A 22,415-nucleotide genomic window follows, 5' to 3' on the forward strand; every position below is an offset into this window, starting at 1 on the left:
ACCAATTTCAGGACCTTTGTGGGGAAACAAATTGTTTCCTGTTTTTGGTACAGATGTCCTTAAAATAGATTGCTATTATGGCTATTATTTTCAACTAAAAGAGATGATCAACCTAGGTCTCTTAAGATTCCCTCAAAGCCTAGACTCTGGGCTACCTCTAAATTTGAGCAAATTATCAATTTCATAAAAGTAAATAATTAGTACATTTCTTCATAAAACAAAACCGTTAGTAAATGGATAGATTTTGGAGGCTGGAGGGATAGCTTAATAGCAAAGGTCACAGAGAACCTTACTTCAATTCCCAGCACCCAGATGGAGAATCATCACGGCTGTAACTCCAGTTCAAGGGACACCTATATTTTCTCTGGCCTTGCCAGCTCCTAATTGCACATGAACATGTATACATTCAGGCATACACACAATACACATTAAAGTAAATAAGTAAATAAATTTAAAAATGAAGATACAAAGTTCCCAATTTCCATCACTTTTAAAACAAATTAAATAGATTCGATAATTGGTTAAAATTTTACTCCATTAGTTAAATAACACTTTTCCAAATAATTTTGCATTTGAAAAACAAAACATTTTAACTGATTACACAAAATACAAATAGCCATGAAACCTTTTTATGTATCTAGAAAATATTTGGTGCTTAGCAATGGGTAGGTTACTACTCTTTATGTCCTTCACTATATAGTGTGACAGACGATTTGCTTTCATTTTATTAACATTAGTAAATTATCCTCATGCAATATAGGTTTCTTTGATATCCCCTATGCAAGAATTCCTGTGTGCTAATTTCAGGCTTCATAGATGTTATTTTTAAGAATAATAGTAGGAAAGTAATTTCCTGAACAGGTCATAAAAGAAATAAAATTAGGATTACTTAGACCCTTAGACAATATGATTATTAAACTTGATTTACCAATGAATGGACTTGACTTACGAAGGACCTAAGAGAAGAGAGAAGCATACAGCTGGGGGTAGGTGTGTGTGTGCGCGCATGTGCACACGCGAGCATGTGTGTTTGTTTTTTTATTGTTATATTGTTTGTTTTTGTTTATAGAGAAGAATAACCTAGAAGTAATGTTTATTGAATGTGAGGAGAAGCATTTCACGGCTGGATTCCCAGAAAACAAATGAAGCCATTGGTCCTGCCAAGGCTGGACCCCCCAAGTGTAGGGGAATGTCTGGGTTTGGGGAGGCACAACCTCATAGAAGAAGGAGAGGGGGATGGGATAGGGGGCTTATGGTTGAGAAACTGGGAGAGGGAATAACATTTGAAATGTAAAACTATCCAAGAAAGAATACAAGAAAAAAATGAGGGCTATGAAAAGATGGCTTCCTTAGGCTTCCTGGTTGTATGTCTCTGTTTCTCTCTCTCTCTGTTTCTCTCTCTCTCTCTCTCTCTCTCTCTCTCTCTCTCTCTCTCTCTCTCTCTCACACACACACACACACACACACACACACACACACACAAAAATATAATCTCTGAAACGAGGGCTTTAAAATAAACCTCTAGACACTGAGATTGTTAGTGTTAGCCATTTTCCACAATGATTTAAAGTCTGAGTAATACAATTAGGAAAGGGCAAACTATTTTTAAGACACTTGAAAGTCCACAACACGTCACTTATTTGAATGTTCTCAGGATGTTGAACTTCTTTGGTGATGTTTGTTGCTATGACAAAATATATTGGCAGGGAAGGAAGAGTGATTATGCTCAATGTCTGAGTGAATAGTGCATTAGACACTGATGTTCTCGGGATTCCATATGTTGTTCTGGAAACATCACATGGGTAGAGCTTAAGCAGTGGGTGAAATTATATCTGCCTTGACGTAGTAAAGAATAATGGATACTAGTTCTTACCTAATTCCTTCCTTTCTAAGCAGTCTAATATCCAAGCCACACAGGAGCGTCGCCCTCTTTTAAGGTAGATCTTCCCACCTTAATTAATACAATCAAGATACTCTCTCACAGGCAGGACGAGTGGCCAATTTAAGAAAATCCCTACAGATGTACCAAGGGGCTTGTATTCTTGGTGGTTCTAGATCTTGTGATGGTGACAAGCAATATTTTAATGGTAAATCACATTAAGGATATCGCTGGCGTATTATCCTTCAAAAGATATATATATATATATATATATATATATGTGTGTGTGTGTGTGTGTGTGTGTGTGTGTGTGTGTGTGTGTGTGTGTGTGTGTGCTTCATCAGCTATGGTATGTCCAGGGAAGATAATAATAAAATACGTTGTGTAACAAGAAAACAAGGACAAAAACTAAATACAATTTACCAATCTACCTACTGCTGGTAAGAAATTTTTATTTCACAAACCTTCATCTTCTGCCTTTCCAAGAACCAAAACTTTCTTTTATTTTTATCTTTTTTCTTGTAACTGTTTTATGTAGCACTAAAAATTTCATTTATTCTGCTTTGTCTTATTCTGATTTGTATGGTTCTAGGGTTAAAAATAGAAGAACACAAAAAGCTACTGATTGCTAACACACAAAAATGTGTTATTAGAGATAAGATATTTGATTGAGAAGATTATATACACAAAATCTAGTCACTGCAATATGTTTATTTTGAGGTATTCTGGACAGACTTTACTCTCCTGAAAATCAGGTGACATGGTCGAGAAATCATGAAGACTAGTAGGAAGATAAGGGTAGATATTTTTTTGGGATGGATTTTAGTAAGAAGTAGTCCACCCTTTTTATGAAATGAATTTTGGCATGGTTATATTCCAAGTGTTTTGTATAAAGAAGTAAAAGTCAAAGTTCACACCCAAACAAATCAAACAGGAAAATACTGTCTTTTGAAACAATAAATGGAACTTAGAAAATCCTGAAATTAATATAAAATTTCATTTATATTACTATAACTTCCTAAGAAAAGACAGTCTTAGATATAATACACAAAATCAAATACAGCCTTCTATGAAGAATATGCTTGGATTTTCTAAAAAGAAATTGCTATTCAGATTAAAATATAATACAAAAAAGAATCCTACTCATATTATTCCAATAATTATTTCAAATAATAAAAAAACATGACTGTTAAAATTATTTTAGGATTATGTGACTTTAAACGGTTGTATGTTTTTGGCTTTTTATTTAATTTTGTTTTACATCATCATGTCATATAAAATTTGGATTTTTAAAAATAAATCGTGATTTTAAAAGGTGAAGATAATTTTTCTCTGATTAGATGGTACAAAATAATTCACCTTATTCAATAATTATTTTTTCAGAAAGCCAGCAACAAACAGGCAGGAATAAAACATGCTGAATAGGGGTTAAAATTATTTTAAAAAATACCATTACAGATTATTTAAGACTTTAAGCGGACTTTGTATGTTTTGGGAGAGTTATTGGGAAAGTTTGGTTAATATCGGATTTTATTTAATTTTCATAATAATGGCAAGGAAGTTTTAAGCATATATATGTATATATATATATATATTGCTCAAAAGCATTTATTATTTTAAAAGCAAATAAAGATAGTAAAGCACATCAATTTGGATTGTTTTTTGGTTTTGTTTTTTTTTTTTTGTTTTTTGTTTTTTTTTTTGTTTTTTGTTTTGTTTTGTTTTGTTTTTTTGAAGGGTTTCTTTGTGTATATTGGGCTGTCTCCCTAGAACCCATTTCTGCAATATATTTGACATTGAATGAATTCTTTGATATTTTAAAGGTGAAAAGATATGTAATTTTTTTCTCTGATTATCAATATATGTTAAATCCCACCTCGTTATTTTACTCCAAGGTTATAGAAAAGGCTTGTAAGAGATTTAAAAAAAAAAAAAAACACATATGACAAAATAAAATTGAAAAAGACAAAGCAAACAATAAACATGTAACAGAAGAATAAATTACTGGGTCTAGGGAAGCTATGGGGATCTGAGCAAAACTTAAACCCTACTTATTCAGAGGGCTGATCAAAACAAACCTTTGCTTATTCCCTGAGGTTTTTGGATTTCTTCCATTTAGATTCTCAGCAACAACCATTTTGAAAAAAGGCAGATTATGTTTTGGATACTAGGAAAAGACAAAAAACAAAAAGCAGGTCCCATTTGAGGAAAGATAAATCTTCCATAAATAGGGGACTTGTGGGAGGCAATGCAAAATCACAGATCTTTAAAATGGCTGGACCATTAAACAAACAGAATACAAATGCCACACCAAATTTAGAAAATTGAAAATATCCTCTTGACAGTGGCCTTCTTTGCTATGACAAGACTATTATTAACTTCTCCTCCCATCCATGTGTCCTTTTTTTCAACTTGTGTTTCTGTTTTATTGACCATACCTGTGGGAGATGCACAGACCAAGCATTTAAAGGTCTGTTTATTGGAGGAATACAGGAATTGAAGCAGGAACTGAAGCTTAGGGCGGGGAGAGTACTGGGAAGAGCCCAAGGACATAGGGTGAATCTCTAAACCGCAAGATAGTCTTCTTAGACAAGGAGGCAACAGTCTTCCGGGAACCTGTTCTTTCTTTGAAAAGGTCAAGCCCTTCACAGGAATCTGCTCAGGGCAGGGCTCTAGCTTTGCCTAGTCGGGCAGTCCGGTCCCCGACATTTCTATGTCCCTCACCACTATTGATTAGTGTCCATCTATATTTTACCACATCCCATTCAAATAAACACAGAAAAATACATCAAAGAAACAGATTTAATCTATGTGGCAGATTGTGCCTGATTTTGGGCATGTGTACCAGTGATGGTATGAAGGGACTGTGAATGGTTCTACCCTAAAAAGGAAAATGTTTGCCTCTGAAATACATACGACATTTCTTGCACACCTCAAATGGATTTAAACAGGTAACATTTCATCTTACAAAAGATAGTTCCTAATATCAGGAAGCAGTTACATTTTCTACTTCGAATTCAAAATCCTAATTCTTAATACTCCCAAACTTAGCTAATCATCAGAAACTCATAGGCTTTCAAAAAGCAAGCACATAAAAACAATTAATTTGTCTCCATCTTAATTAAATGATGAAGCAATTCAAGCAACTCAGCTTTTAAATTTAATCATAATTAATCTAAATAGGTGCCGAATGCATTATTACAGCAGCTCAGTAAGAAGAGACTGTGGGCATCTGGCAGGAAACTTTCAACTCTTTAGGTTGCTCCATTTGTTCAGAAAGTAATAACATGGCAGAAAATCATTAAAAAGTTTGTGGCTGCTTTTGTTTTCTGTGATGACAGTGCACTTTTGAAATTCCATTTTGAGTACAGTCTAAGCAATCAAACAAATGCAATTTTCTCTTAAAAAATGTATTTAACAGAGTTCTTACAACTTTCATCAGATATAGGAACACAGAATACGTTTAACTGCCTTATTAACTTAAAATTCTGATGTACAATATCTCATTAATGGCTGGCAACTTAAATGAGCTGTAAAGAGTTTTCACGATTATAACTGTCTGAGAAGAATTTAGCGACATAACCCCCCTTCACAATAGCCAAAAACAATGTAAAATATCTGGGTATAACTCTAACCAAGCAAGTAAGAGATCTGCATGACAAGAACTTCAAGTCTCTGAATAAAGGAACGTATGATTTCAGAAGATAGAAAGGCCTCCTATACTCATGGGTATGGAGGATTAACACAGTGAAAATGGCCATGTTACCAAAAGCAGTCTACACATTCAATGCAATCCACATCAGAATTCCAATACAATTTTTTTTAAAAACCTTGAAAGAGAAATTTTTAACTAATGGAAAAACAAGACGCAAAGGATAGCTAAAACAATCCCGTACAATAAAAGAACTTCTGGAGGTATCACCACCCCTGACGTCAAGCTACAGAGCAATAGTAATAAAAACTGCATGGTATAGGTATGGAAACAGACAGGATGATCATAGTAATAGAATTGAAGACCTAGAAATACTCACACACACACCAATGGACCTCTTATTAACAAAGAAGATAAAGCCATAAAAAGGAAAAGGGGAGAGAATCTTCAATAAATGGTATTACTCTAACTGGATGTCTGCTTGTAAAAGAATATAAATAGATTTATATTCATCACCCTGACTCAAACTCAAGTCCAAGTGGATCAAAGCCACCAATGTAAAATCAGATACACTTAATTTAATAGAACAGAAAACGAGGAATAACCAGGTAATCATTGGAATGGGAGGCAACTTCCTTACGAAGAAAACTAATTAATAAATGGGACCACATGAAACTGAAAAGCTTCTGTAGTCAAAGGACACCATCAATAGTACAAAACAAAAGTATATAGATTGGAAAAGTTTGTCAACAATTGTACATCTGACAGAGGCCTAATATCTAAAATATATACAGATCTCAAGAAGTTAGAAACCAAAAAATCAAATAACCTAATTAACAACTGGAGTTCAGGGCGAAATAGAGGATTTTCAACAGTGGATTCTCTAATGGACAAGAAATACTTAAAGAAATGTTCCATATCCTTAGTCATCAGGGAAATGAGAATCAAAACAACTCTGAGATTCCACTTTACACCAATCAGAATGGCTAAGTTCAAAAACAGCACATTCTGGGGAGAATGTGGAACAAGGGACCTATAGACTCCTATGGACATATGATTTTTGACATATAAACCAATGCCATAAATGTAAACTCCTATGTTCCCACTAAGATTGAAAATTTGTACAACCACAATGGAAATCACTTTGGTAGTTTCTCGGGAAATTGGGAATATTTCTACCTCAAGACCAACTAATACCACTCCTGGGCATATACCCAAAAAGATATTTTACCATCCCATAAGTACACTTGGTCAATTATGTTCATATCAAGTTTATTCATAACAGCCAGAAACTGGAAACAACCCAGATGTCCTTCAACTACAAATGGATAAAAAATATGGTTCATTTTCACACTGGAATACAATAGTATTCACTATTCAGCTAATAAAAACAAGGAGAAAATGAATTTTGCAGGGAAGAGGATAGAACTAGAAAACATCATCCTGAGTGAGCTAACCCAAACCCAAAAGACATGCATGGTATGTACTCATTATAAGTGGATATTAGCTATAAAGTACAAGATAAACATGTTGCAACTCACAGACACAAAGAAGACAAGGAAGGACTAACGGAGGATAGTGGAATCTTTCTCAGAACAGGAAATAAAATATATAGCATAGCTAGATGGAGGGAGGAAACTTGAAGAGAGAGGGGAGGGAAAGGGAAGTGAGGTAGGGAAAGCAAGTGTAGGAGAGCATAGGAGATAGAACAGAAATTGGTGGTAGATGGGGGTGGGAGCATCTCTAGGACATGGCAGAAACTTTGGACATGGAACGCCCCAGGGTGTTCATGGGAGTGACTGCAGCTGAGACTCTTATCAGTGGGGAATATGGATCCTGAAGTGGGCAATGACTGTCGCCCGGCAGTAAACCCAGAGGAGGGATAAAGAACAGCATCTCAGCCAGAACACCTTCCAGAAATGGGGGAAATGACCAACCAATATGGTTCAAATTGAGTCCCATGGTCAAGATATAGTCTCTGACACTATTAATGATATTCTGTTATGCTTGCAGAGATGAGCCTAGCATAACTGTCCACCGAGAGGCTCCACCCAGCAGCCAATGGAAAGAGACATAGAGACCCATAGCCAAGCATTAAGTGGAGCTCTGGGAGTCTTGTGGAAGTGTTGAAGGAAGGATTGAGAGACCAAGAGGGAGTAGGAAATTTATACAAAGACCAGAAGAGTCAAATAACCAGGACCCTTAGGGCCTCCCAGAGACTAAACCACCAACCAAACTGTGAACATGTGACAGACCTAAAGCTCCTGCACATATGCAGCAAATATACAGCTTGGTCTTCATGTGGTACCAAGGCGCTGTACTTGAATCTGTTGATTGCCTGTGGATCCTGTTCCCCTACTTGTCGAGCCTCAGTGAAGAGGATATACCTGGTCTTTTAGTTGCTTGATGTATGGTATGTATGTGGGGGTGGGTGGGGATTCCAGTGGACTTGCCTTTTCAGAGGAGAAAGGACATGAGGAATTGGAGGAGAAAAAATGAGTTTCACAACTTAATTGTTACATATATCACTGATATAGCCATGTCATCTTACATTTGTGGTAATATTCCATCACCATAGGCAAGCTGCATCTGAAATCATTTGGTGGATTTGCTTGAGGTTTCCCAGTGCTCTCTCATATATTCCTAGCTGTGAAGAATCTATCTGTCTTTGTGTTATCTTTCAAACAAATCATTCAACCACCCACATTCAAGTAAGCACTCTCTTATCTGATTAATATATATTGACATAAAGATACATAAAGGTTTCTTCTATTTAGATATTGCAATCACAATTCTTACACATAAAAAAGAGGAAATGAACAAGGGGAACAGAAAAAGAAGAAAGAGAAGGGAAGAGTACAATAAGAATAAGAAAAGAGAGTACACAACTGTTAGGAGCCTGTTTACTGAGGAATTTTTGATCTGAGACTTGGATGGTGACTCAAAAGAAGTTATAGACAAAAATGGTTAGTGAGAAGTGTTCTTGATCTTTTTTTATTATTTTGTTAAAAATAAAATGACATGAATGCAAAATTCTTTAACAATATCTTGTCAACCTATGAGACAAACTTTTAAAAGAATAAAAGTTAAAGTATACTAGCAAAAGGTTTTGTTTATACATTTAAGCATAATCAACCAGCAGAAAATTATCCAAGCAATGCTTATTCTTTCTGATTATGTGTTTGCAAGTGAAAAGGAGAAATTATGTCTAATGAATATTCCAAATTACTACATGTATTTATGAAGATGTGGATGAATTAACACTAATATTACTGGAATAGGTTTTTAAATATCTATGTTTGTCTTTAAGATATAAACGAAATAAAATTAACTCATGATGGGTCTTTAAATTTACTTTTATCTTCCAATAAAATGATGAAATGATGTACCACTGGAGTAGATTTCAACAAAACACACACACACACACACACACACACACACACACACACACACACACACACACACACACACCACTCAGAGAAAGAGAAAGAGAGAGAGAGTCCTAAAACAATACCTTCCAAAATTGAATGTTTGATAAAAACGTAGTTATTTTATATGAAATTATAAAATATTTACAAAATGCAGGAGAAAAACATCACAACTCAAAATTAAACCAACCATTTCTAGATATGGCACCAAAAGCCATAAGATACATAGATTGTATCTTATTAATATCAAAATTATTTCCTTTTTCGATTATCTGGTCAAAATTAAAAGGTAAATATGACCTTGGCCCTAGAAGAGAATGATTAACAACTCTATATTTAACATGAGATTTGTAACAAAGGTTGTTTTAAAAAAAAATTATAAACTATGAAAACTGGCAAACGCAACGAGTACCTTGAAAGTGTGGCTTATTTTTTCTTCTATAAAATAAACACAATGGCCTTTTTCCGACATGATTACTACTTATTTAAATTTGATTGAGGTGATATCAACAATAATAAATCTCCATATAGTTGTAAAAGGGGTACCACTAGGTCCTGACGACAGCTCTTTAGATTGTCATCTGTAGTCATCTTTAACCAAGGGTTAGAGAGTTTATTGAAGATCATCTTTATTTGACCTTATAACAAAAAAAAATATTCCTAGCTGTTCTTGGTAGTATTCGTCTCTATTCTCAACACTTATGAGGCTGGGGCTGGAGTAATACCATGATTTTAAAATCACAATATAGTTAGACCAGTCAAGTTTAGGATATATATCTGAGGGACTGTGTGTGTGTGTGTGTGTGTGTGTGTGTGTGTGTGTGTGTGTGTATCTATGAGTGATTGAGTGACAGAGACAACAAGACATAAGACTATTTTTAACTTATCTATAAATCTGTAGATAGATACATAGATGGGGAGATGCATGATAGATAATGACACATAGATAGATAGATAGATAGATAGATAGATAGATAGATAGATACATACATACATACATACATACATACATACATACATACATCATGGATACATACATATAGACAGACAAACAGACAGAATTCATAGATGCATATATATGAAGAGTACCTATAACAAGGGACCTTATTGACTGAATTTCAGTACACTGAAGAAATTGAGGGAAAGATAGACACTTTGACAACGTTAGGTTTAAATGAGTGGCCAGACAGCTTACTGTCCCCAACGGAACATGTCTTCTTTAGTTGGGGAACTGAGATTTCTGAAAACTGAACTAAAAGTCTAATGGTGCAGCTGCCTTAATTAAAATGCAAATTTAATTCTCCACTCCCCAGCACCACTTTAGATAAAATCAGTCCTTTGGTTGAGAACTCAAAAGATCTTGAAAACCGAAATATGGGACATACTGGCAATTTCAGAGAGCTAAGAACACAAGAGTCCTTATTTCCTGCAGATTATATTTTGCAAGTAGAAATAACCTAGTTTTTTATTTACAGAAGTACGTTTCCCTCATTTGAGGAAGTGTCTAGGAATGTAACTGATTTCTTATAGGTTTCTTTTGTTACTCTCAACACCCTCCCCTTAGGCCTGTGCCAGATTCACATCCCAGCAGGCACCAGAAGGAAGCTCCAAAACCGAAGGCATTAGGAAGTATTGTTACTCAAGAAAGAGTTGTCTACAATTCTACTTTACCTATAGCTGACCTTGGTAACGCACAAATATCCTTCTAAGAGTGAACATGCTATTAAATTAACTAATAAGACTGGAGGCATTTATTGTTTTGTATAGATGTGGTCTTTTAGAAAATTGCATACAATGTTATAGATGCTTCATTTTTTACTAGAGTCTGCTCACTTAGCCTTTGTCTATGTTTAAAAGAACTCTGAAAGATGATCTCTTTACAACCACCAAAAAAGATGGAACATAAATTTATGAAAAGAATTCGAATCTTTAGTGATTATATAGGAAGGCCACTCTGGAGGTCAAAAATCACCCTGGAAACAAAATTCTTCCAGATGTCAGGTTTACTAATATCTAAGTGGAGAAGGGCATATGATATTGCATATAATATGGGATAGATTATTGTCTTTATCAGTTCATTAAGCAACATGGCTTGGAAATATTTTTCTCTCAGTCTGGATGCTGAAAGTGTAGATGCAGGCAGTGTGATCACATTGTTAGCATTTTCTCAGAAGCAGAGTCTCATCTGCTCACTCAATGAATGGATAGGGAGCAGGCAAAACCATCACAATCTCTTACAATAACCTTACCTTGCTCTTGATGGCCCTAGCATCATGTCCTCACTACTACTCTCTCTTTCTGCTTCCTAAGCACACCTTATGGAGAATTTTGGCTTCAACATTTGAATATGGAGACACAAATATTCACTACATAATAGTGTGCAGAAAGATATATACTAACACCCCTACAGTCACATGATCATTATCAGAGGGACAAATTTAAGAATCTCTTTTTTATTTAGCTTATTATTTATGCATATTGTTATTGACTAATTCAACCATTTTCCATTCACTCTTGTACTTCTAGTTAATATAATGTGTCAATAATTCAGACTTTGTACATCTGTACGTAAATTATGAAATATCTAGGAGGGGATCTGACATTGTTAATACAACAAATGAGTGTTAGATGAACATCGCTTTATTTCACTCATTTGGGACAAAAATTAAATAAATTTATCCATATTAAACAGAACCAGATTTTATACTGGGGCAGTTTAGCTGTGCCAGAACAACTGATTAAATATTTTCTTTATTTGAGAATGGTATCTCTCCTATTGCTTCATAATTTTAATCTCGTGGGACTGTGATTCAATAGCCAGGATTTTACCCAATAGGAGCCGATGCAAAGCTCGAGCCACTGTGCACTTACATTTTTGTTGATCATCTTATAGCAACATCACATTTTTAGCAATCTTTATTTAAAATATGTCAAAAAAGGTTAAAGAGACATTTTTCATTGCCAAATAATGCTGCTTCTAGAAACCACGTGTTATTAAAAAACAAAGACAAACAAACAAACAAACACAAAACATCCCAATACTATGATCAAGACATCTCCTTCTCAGCCATTCATTGGTAAAGCTTCCCATATGATTCAGGCTCTTGTCATTACTCTTGGTTGTTCACAAATACTAGGTAATGAAGCTATAATGTAGAAGATGCTACCTATCTTGGTTAAGACATAGAGAAACTGGTACTGTTGAAAATTTCCTCCCTGCTGGCTGACTTTCAAAACATCAGAAGGCCTTCTGAATGCTTCTGGGGGTAAAGAACATCAGAAGTATTATGTAGCTGTGAAACCTATGTACTACAATACTAATCTGCCAGGAGAGCTGTGCCCACTTCTTCACTAGTAACAATAAGGATATGGAGCCAACCAATTTCTCTTAGACCAAATTTGAGAAGTATTCTATTGGAAAGAATTCATGCCAGGTACTGTAAATCCAGTCAAACATGCAGGCTGAGGACTCTAGAGGACGAGGGTGAGGATATTAGTGCTATATAGCAAAATGTTTACACTTAGAGATGATAACTCCTGTCACACTGAAGAGACACTTTACTGAAGTGTCTCTTAGCAACGAATAGGGGTGACTACAGAAACTTACTCTACCTGTGGAGCTGAGAATAAGGGGCATTTAAGTGTACAGTTCATATAAGGCATTTATATCACCTACCACCTCCTCAAAGCCTGAGAGAGCATTTTGACAGGGGTGGAAAAAGTATAAAAGCTGCAAGTTATGGGGGAAAGCTACAATATGTCTCTCCGATATGACATAGTATTGCAATTTTGGAGTCACAACAGTTACAATAGCATGTGTGGACATGTACAAACCAACCGATAGAAGTCAGTCATGAATGTCGGGGTTTATCAAAGGGTTTATGCTTAAATCTTGTCTATAGATAGATAGGAGTCATTGTGATCAGTGATGGATTAAACTGTGAGCTTACCAGGGTGTTTTGGATAATTCCCAACCCAGATGTTACACAGTAGGCCCTAGCTGAACTCAATGGGTCACAAACCAAACTATCATAAGAAGAAATTTAAAGGAGGGGAGCTTGACAGGAGTGGGAGAGAGTAAAGGAGAGTAAGGACGGACAGTAATCGGAATCAAATTGGGGAAGGAAATTTTCAATGATATGTTTATACAGTGTATCATTAGCTATTAGCTATTAAAAACAATGACTTCATGAAATTCTTAGGTAAATGTATGGAACTAGAAAATATCATCCTGAGTGAGGTAACCCAGTCACAAAATAACACAGATGGTATACACTCACTGATAAGTGAATATAGCCCAAATCTCAGATTACCCAAGATACAATTCATAGACCATATGAAGCTCAAGAAGGAAGACCGAAGTTTGCATGCTTCACTCCTTCTTAGAAAGGGGAACAAAATACTCACAGGAAGAAATATGGAGACAAAGGAAAGAACATCCAGAGACTACCCCACCTGGGGATCCATGCCATATACAACCACCAAGCACAGACACTATTGCAGTAGCCAAGAAGTGCTAGCTGACAGGAGCCTGATATAGCTGTCTCCTGAGAGGTTCAGCCAGAGCCTTAGTGATAGAGATGAGGATGCTTGCAACTAACCATCAGACTCAGCATGGGGACTCCAATAGAGGAGTTAGAGAAAGGACTGAAGGAGCTGAAGGGGTTTGAAACCCCATAGGAAGAACAACAATATCAACCAACCAGAATCCCCAGAGCTCTCAGGGACTAAGCCACCAACCAGTGTACACATGGAGGAACCCATGGCTCCAGCTGCCTGTATACAGAGGATGGCCTTGTCAGGCATCCGACAGAAGGGAAACTGGGAAAGAGGACAACATTTGAAATGCAAATAAATAAAATATCTGATTAATAAAAAACACCATTAAATTGTCAAATTTAAAAACAAAAAATAGTCCTCTTAACCCACTATTATTTAAATGTAATATCAAAGGAGAGCTAATCTAGGGTTACTCAAAATCTGAAATGATTACATTTAAATTACATAAACATGTCTCCCTTAATAATGGACCTAGGATCTTGCATTAAAACAATAAGCTAAAAATACAAATTAAAATGTTTTCATTGTTATACTTTAGAAATATCTTCTTGTAGGTACAACAGCAATTATTGCTGGTAGAGAACTTGTCTTGCACCACGAACTGCACTAATTGCTTTATATTTATTAATTTTCTTCAAAGAATTTCATAAAGGAAGTGCTATTTTTATCTCAGTTTAAAAAATGAGAAAAGCAAATTCCACTGAGATTGCTTTTGCTTGAGGAAAAACATCTAGTAAATAAGAAGCAGAGGTTTGTTAGTCTGATTTAAGGATGTATGTGATTGCCTCTTTGACAATATTTTTAAATTTAAACAAGGTCATTGAACCATATCAAAACATGAATCAACTAATAAAATGCTAAAATTAATCTTCTGACAAATATTATTATTTTTAGGCCACATGAAACGTGTCCAAAGTGACAGAGAAAGAAGTATCAAATACATGTTAATATACTTATTTGTGTTATTTATGTATATGGTTTTTATATTATGCTATATAAAAGCAGTTGACAATAAAATAGCAATGCATTATTTAACAATCTATCTATTGTCTCTCTGTAACCCTCTCCCTAAGTGCACAAATACCTTTCGAGTTCAACTGTAAAAGCTATCTGTTTGTTACAGAAAATAGAGGTGAAGACAACTTTATTCTGCGCTAGAAGTATTTTCCCAAGGCTGGAGAGATGGCTCGGTGAGAATGGAGACAGACCCTCATATTACAGCTCTGTTTGGAAATCTAATAGGAGGTAAAGGATGCCAATTCCAGTTAAAAATTGCCCTTCCTTCCTCAGCAACACCCAACTCCAAAACACTGAGGTACAGGCAGAGAACCCAGCTCAGAGCCACACAGGGTCCGTGTCTGTGTCTTCAGTCTCTGTGAGCCCCTATGAGCCCTGCTTAATGGATTCTGTAGGCCATGTTCTTCTGGTAAAATCTTTTCTCTTATTCTTCTGTGGGTTTTCTTCCGGGTCTGCCTAGTGTGTGGCTGTTGATCTCTGTATCTGATCCCATCACTTGCTGGATCATGCCCGTCTGTTGAAATTGGAGCTAGACACTAACCTATAAGTAAAGCAATCATTCTGTTGACTTTCTTATGTTAAATAGTTGCCTTTATTACAGGCTCGTATTGTGATGGGAGTGTGAGGGGTCGAATGCTAATATTACTGCCAGGAAAGGAAAATACCATGAATTTTTTTTTTATGTTCCTGAAATGTTGTCTTTAAGTTTCATCTTAGAAATAAAGCTCTTCATCTTTCTCACTGACTTACAAGGGTAAACGTTTCTCATTTTATTTATATTGTAAGCCTAGACATGTTATGTTCTAATACAGAAAAGGAGAATTACCCATAACTGTTTACTCTCTGTTTCTGATGGTTTGGATTATTTCAATCTTCACTCTAGATTCTTTTGAAAGAAATTCTTTTCTTTTTGTTGATTAATTACTGTTTTTTTGCTGATGTTAGAAGGTTGCTACATTGACAAAATTTAGGATAAATTTGTCTCATACCCAAAGCACATCTAATATGGATATGTAAGCAAATAAATACAATATCTGTCTGAGTCTGGAATATCTTTCTCGGGATTTTTCCCCCTAGTTCCACCTATTTACCTGCAAACTTTACTATTTTACTTTTTAAACAACAAAGTCATATTCCATTGTGTAAATGCATTATATGCACTTTACCATTCAACTGTTGAGGGGCATCTTAGTTGTTTCCAGTTTCTTTCTCTCTAGAGCAGCAATGAGTGTGGCTGAACAGTTTTCTCTGTGGTAGGATGAAGTGCCCTTCAGGTATATACCAACAGAGGTATAGTTAGATTTTTGAGGTATATCCATTCCTGTTTCCTGAGGAATCACCACACTGATTTCTACACTGTTCTTACAAATTGAAGTCTCGCCTTACTCTGCCTCCTCACCAGCACGAGCTGTGATTGATGGATGTGAAAGATGTCCACCAGACCCTGTGTTGTGTTTCAAATTTGGTTGCAGATTGTGAGGCAAGAGGATTGAGGGTAAAAGTCTCAGCACATATTCCCAATTATTTTCTCTCCTCAATCCATGACAGAGTAACTGAGCCATAAAAGATTACCTTAGCTAATTGCCTTTAGCCTACATAAAAGGAGAAAAAAGTATCTCTCACATATCTTTCATTTCTCCTCAATCTCCCACTGCCCAGAAGACCCTGACAGCCTCATCTTCACAGGAATTGAGAATTCTCACATCATGCAATGTTAGCGAAAACAGAAAGTTCACAAATTTCTTTTTCCTATTTGACATAGAAGAGACTATGTTCAATAAATAACAAAACTAAAAATATACAACTTAAAAATGTTTATGACATAAATGGGAGGCCTTGAGGATATGTAATTAGAGTCATTTTCAAGACAGTCCTACTGGGGCAAGCAGAAACCATAGGGCACAATGGTCATTAGACAAATAGACAGCTCACGATCAGGGGTTAATGATAAAGCTTAGACTCGAAGCCCAGTGGGCGTGTGAAGACCAGCCTATTCCAAGGGTGCTTAATATTGTAGTGAGACGAAAGACAGGCTTCTTGGCAATGTAGAGTAAGTATGATGGAGAAGAAGGACCCAGGACTGCATGGGATTCAGCATATAAGCAGAGACATGTAGATAATCCAGGTAGAAGGACAAGCAGTGTTTTCTGAATGGTTTAAAAGAACAACAATATCAACCAACCAGGCATCCCAGAGCTCCTAGGGACTAAAGCACCAACCAAAGAGTACACACGGAGTAACCCATGACTCCATCTGCATATGTAGCAGAGAATGGTCTTGTGGGCATCAGTGGGAGGAGAGCCCCTTGGTCCTGTGAGGGCTTGATGCCCCAGTGTAGGGAATGGCAGGGAAGTGAGGAGGGAGTGGGTGGTTGAGATGGGGAGCACCCTCATAGAAGCAGGTAGAAGGGGGATGGGATAGGGAGTTTCTGCAGGAGAAACCTGGGAAAAGAGGATAATATTTGAAATGTAAATATAAAATTATCCAATAAAAGAAAAGAAAAAAAAAAGCAGATATAAGTCTGGCCCTTATCTTCAGGCCTGATGACCTTATTTTAATAACTTATCCACACATTGTGGAGGGAGACAACTAGCTCCACATAGATGTCTTATGACCTCTACATGACTGCATTTGCATATAAACACTACACACACATACACACACATACATGCACTCGTACACATGAGAGAGAGAAAAAGAAGTGTGAGAGAGAAGTGAGTGAGTTTAATAAATTAGAAACATAAAATCAGAGATGGCTCAGTGGCTAAGAGCACTAGCTGCTCTTCCAGAGGTCCTGAGTTCAAATCCCAGCAACCATATGGTGGCTCGCAACCATCTGTAATGGGATCCGATGCCCTCTTCTGGTGTGTCTGAAGACAGCTACAGTATACTTATATACAATAAATAAATCTTTAAAAAAAAAAAGAAACATAAAATCAAATAAAACATAGATTAATGGCTCGCTAACAAATGATATATAGCAAATTTGTATCAACATTAAATTTTGTATATGTTTATCAATCTATATCTACTATATCTTCAAATTTATTTTCATTGAATGATAGAATTTCTTACAACTCTTTATAAATAAAAGCAACATTTTAATATCTATATTTATGTGTGTGTATAGATAGATATATATGGTACTATATGTGACTATAGATGTATAAGTTATGTTGATGATCACAGGAATTTTCTTTGTGTAACATTTAGAGTGTATTAATAGTTTTCTATAATTTTGGGATAGGTTAAAAAAGTATAAATAATTATGAAAATCAAGTGTTGCCTAATCAGGGACTACTTGCCACCCAACCCTACCTGCCCTTGGGGGATGGAGGCGAGGTGGTGCTGAGGTGACACAGACTCTGATAGATGAGAAATACCACACTGAGCTCTCTGAACTCTCCTGTAAGCTCCTTTAAGATTCTCCTCCTGTGCCTCCAATGGTCCCAGGAAAGCATCTCTTTTAAACAGAAGTTTCTGATTGGCTGGCATTGTCATCACCAGCAATCCTTAGTTTCAAAAGCAGTTCTCATTCAAGTCCTTCTGCAGGAGATGCTTTTGTGGCTGAGAGGTTCCCAGCATTGACATAGAGGCGGACCTGCTGTTCTCCCTAAGATCAAGTAGTAAGGAAAAGACATTTTATGGATACACCACTGTCATCTCCAATAACAGAAGGTACCACAGCATGAAGCTGCATCCTAAGCTCTTTTAGGTAATCAAGATGCCCAGGTCTGCAAGCCTCTGAGTTATGTTTTTTAAAATGAGAATGCTAGTTTTGACTTATTTCAACAATATGCATAGGCCATAACTGAGCACAATGGCTGTGGATGATTAAAAGGCAGGTCCTGAATGTAAATTATCTAGATAAGTCTTACTGACTTACCAAAAAGCAAACAGCAGCAAATTTCAAAGTTATGTAACCTCCTTGGGAAAATAGTGGACGGCATTTGATACTCAACCTAGATTAACATAAGGCAATGCCAGCCACTATCTCTGGGGAGAACCTGGCAAAATTATTTTAGGTCAATCTTCAGCAACATCAAGAGTCTTCAAGCAACTCTTAGTTCTACTGAGATTCATATAGAAAACTGAAAGCTACAAATAAGAACAACTGTACAGAAAGTGCTTAGATCTCTAGTAGAATTTATTCAATCATTCTGTTAAAAGTTTGTTGCTGTTGTTTGTATTTGATCTTACTTTTTTTTTCTTTTCTTTTTTCAGAGCTGGGGACCGAACCCAGGGCCTTGTGCTTGCTAGGCAAGCGCTCTACCACTGAGCTAAATCCCCAACCCCTGGATCTTACTTTCAAAGTAGACTTCACACAGAAACCCACATCAGGTCTTCTTGGGTTTGAATTATTTCTCTAAAATTCTTCAAATTTAAGGATCTGGTCAGTTTACTTCCCTCTGATTCTCAGTTATCCATTGTCTAATATAGACATTTTATGAGTTTGCTCTAAGGCTGCTGTGAGCTCATTGTCTATAAGTACTGCGATGTGAATTCTATAGAAGGGGTTAAAGCATGGAAATGCAACAATTGGATTCATATCATAACTGAAGGTGAGTACTTGTCTTGAACAAGATTCCTAGGCTCTTCAACCATGGTGTTTATCTGGAAAAGCAGAAACGTTAGATGGGTGACATGATGTACATCATGAAGGGATACTGATGGAGCACAACCCCACATATCAAGGCTAGCCCATGTTTTTCATTCCCATGGTATTGTAGAGAGAAAACTCCAAAATCCTTATGCTTTAGAGGGCTTCTTAACACCCAATTTTACAATATTCCTATGTCAAGCATTGAGTATCATTTATGTCAGAGAAGCTTTATGAACCTGTTCATCACATCTTTTCAAATGAATATCAATGGGACACTGACTTTGAATGGAGAAAATACAAGATTATCTTGAAGTAAGGAGTTTCAAGACAAACTTCCCTTGCCACTGTTATCATTGTGAACATACAAAGAGGCAGGGATCATTCTACAGTCTACTTTATAAGAATACTAGCACATTAATAACACATAACACTATAATCTAATACAATAGTTATCAATATGTCCTCATATTTCTACGACTTTCATGGCTGTGGTTAACAAGAATATATATTATAAAGTATTTAACCTCAAAAATCTATTAACAATCTTTCTGCTTATCAGTAATGCACTCTATGAGATCCAGGCATGGAGAGCACATTCCCCAAGCAAAGTATTAACAGCGTATTTTAAAAAATGGTTTAAATACATTGCTAGAGGAGAAACCTAAACAACAAATTATTTACCGTGCAATAATAGTAAATAAATATGAATCCATATGCTTTAGGCTTTCTCTTGTACAGAAAAAAAATACGTGTGAAATTATATTCTGATTCTTCCTGTTATTTCTGGGCAAGTAGTAAGTGCTCTCATCATTTTTCTGATAGCAATAATAAACCAGGCTTCTATATCCTTGCCATGTGCTATTAGCAATCACTTAGAACAGCAGCCTGCTCAGATGAGTAGGTAAGCCACAGCAGGCTTTGGGGAGAGTGGCCAATAATCAGCAGGTTTATTGGATCTGCCAGCAGGTAAATTATTTTAAAACTTCAGCCTGCTGGGATTTTGTTCTCTGAAGAGTCTGTTTGTGTTTTGACTTTGCTACATCTTTTGTAGGACTGAATTTCGCATTAGCACACACCAGCCAGAGATTCTGACACCTAGATCAGAGGGAGTTAATTACTCACCAGTAGGGGTCATTACCAGTGAGCTTGCACTTAACACTGGAGAAATAGGAATTGACAGTTGTAATTATGTGGTTGCAAGGAAACCAATCTTAGGAGTGTATTTTCAGATTCCGGACTTACATGCATTCATTTATTGTATGAAAGTTCTCTGAGTTAAGGAAAAGCCTCTTCAGATGCAACAAAGTGGTAAATTAAGCTGTTGACACTGGAAAATAATGGAGAAAAAGGACAATTAACTGGATTGTTTTTTTCTGACTCATATAACTTCTTAAGCAATATTGAGCCGGGCTTCATCATAGTGTTTTCCAATTGTAATTGCTGATAGGAGCAATTTGTAGTGGGTTGCTTTGTACTGAGCACCGCATTGTGATGTGTATTACATCGAATTCTTTTAAAAACTCATCCAGAGGATTGCTCTTTCCATAGTTTAGTACTGGAATAAAATGACTGTGCTGTTGTGTAAGTAACTTTCCTGTAAATGCTTAACTAACATTGAACATGTCCTAAATATATGGTGACCTAAAAATTAGGTGATTTTTAAACACTCCCATAGAATCACAATATTTCACCTCCATTTGTAAATAACATATGCTTAACTGTTTAAAAATGTAAGAAGGTCTTATGAGAATGAAAATTCAACTACCACTAAATCAAATTACAAAGTATTTATTAATTGAAAATAAAAATAAAGTAGAATCAGATTTCGACTCAAAAGTTAATCATGGTTATCAAACTATGAGTCTCCTTTGATATCTCCATGTGCTAGGCATAACTATCTCTTTGTTCAAGGGTGATGCTATAAATTTTTAAAAGTGAATAAATAATCTAAATGCTCAGGATCACATCATGTTTGGCAAAATGAAGAACAACATTGGGACCACTGTCAGTTTTGAACTTTGTACTAAGTGGGTGTTCGTTTAAACAAATGGGCAAATTACTATCATTTACTCTTATCCAGAACATGTATCTGTACTACCATGGCCAAAGGAATAAACCTAAATTTGGATTGGTTTTAATCCAGAAATGAGAAAGTCTTAATGATACTTCTAAAACTGCCAAATGTCTTGTGCAAAAGCAAGAGTAGCAACTGCAAAATCCTATGGGGAAGCTGCAGGGTCCGTTTACTCTTAAATTTTATTCCACATTTAATAGGAAACCATACAAATCTAAGACAAGGCAGGTATATGATGCAACTCGATTTTAAATAGTTAATCTGGACATTGTGAGGAGTATGAGTTCTAAAGATAACATCAGGGATTTTGTCAATAACAGGAAAGGCCTAGATAGGGTGAAAGTCACCAGAATTTTGTCGATGGAGATAGAGATTAAATGGATTAAGATATATGTAGAGAGAATCGACAAGATGTGCACTTTATTTTTGTGCAGATGCATTCTATAAGACAAGTTTGGTAGAAGAGCAAATTAATAAAGATTTAGCTTGATTTTGGAGAAGAATAAATTGAAATTTGAAGAACATGTCTACTTCTCACTACATGGATACAGTCTTGGCTCTAGCTACAATTTTAAATAGAACTCGTGTAGTTAGTAGCAGTATGGGTACTCAGTGTCCTGTACTTGTGTTTATGACAGTCTTTACCAAAATGCTGTCAGCTAATGACCCTTTGCTAAGGGATATTGGGAAATTCCATCAATTGAAGTGGTTAGACTTGCATTAGTGTTCCTGCTGCAAGAGATCTATGGGACATAAGGGCAGTACAGTCAGAGTTGAATAAATAATTACTGCTTTTAAACATTAAATTAATTGAATACACCTTGAAAGAATGTTTGCTGAGTGAGCATCAAAGCATTTTTGTTGATGGTCTTATCTGTCATTGATGCTACAGAATCTAGAAACACCTGGAAAATGGGGCCATTTAGCCTCAGCCTGTAGGGTTTTCTTAATTATATTAATAAAGATAGAGGGCCCCATGCATTATGAGTAATATCATTCACCATCTGCATATATATATATATATATATATATATATGAAATGTCACAGCAGCAGATCTTGAAATACACACACACACACACACACACACACACACACACACACACACACACACAGAGGGAATGAGACAGCAACACTTATTTATTCTCCCCTTTCTTCCTAAAGGTAGATGTTGAGTACCAGTTGCTCCAGGCTCCAACATCCT

The sequence above is a fragment of the Rattus rattus genome, chromosome 1 (genome assembly GCF_011064425.1).
Source record: "Rattus rattus isolate New Zealand chromosome 1, Rrattus_CSIRO_v1, whole genome shotgun sequence".
Classification (NCBI taxonomy): domain Eukaryota; kingdom Metazoa; phylum Chordata; class Mammalia; order Rodentia; family Muridae; genus Rattus; species Rattus rattus.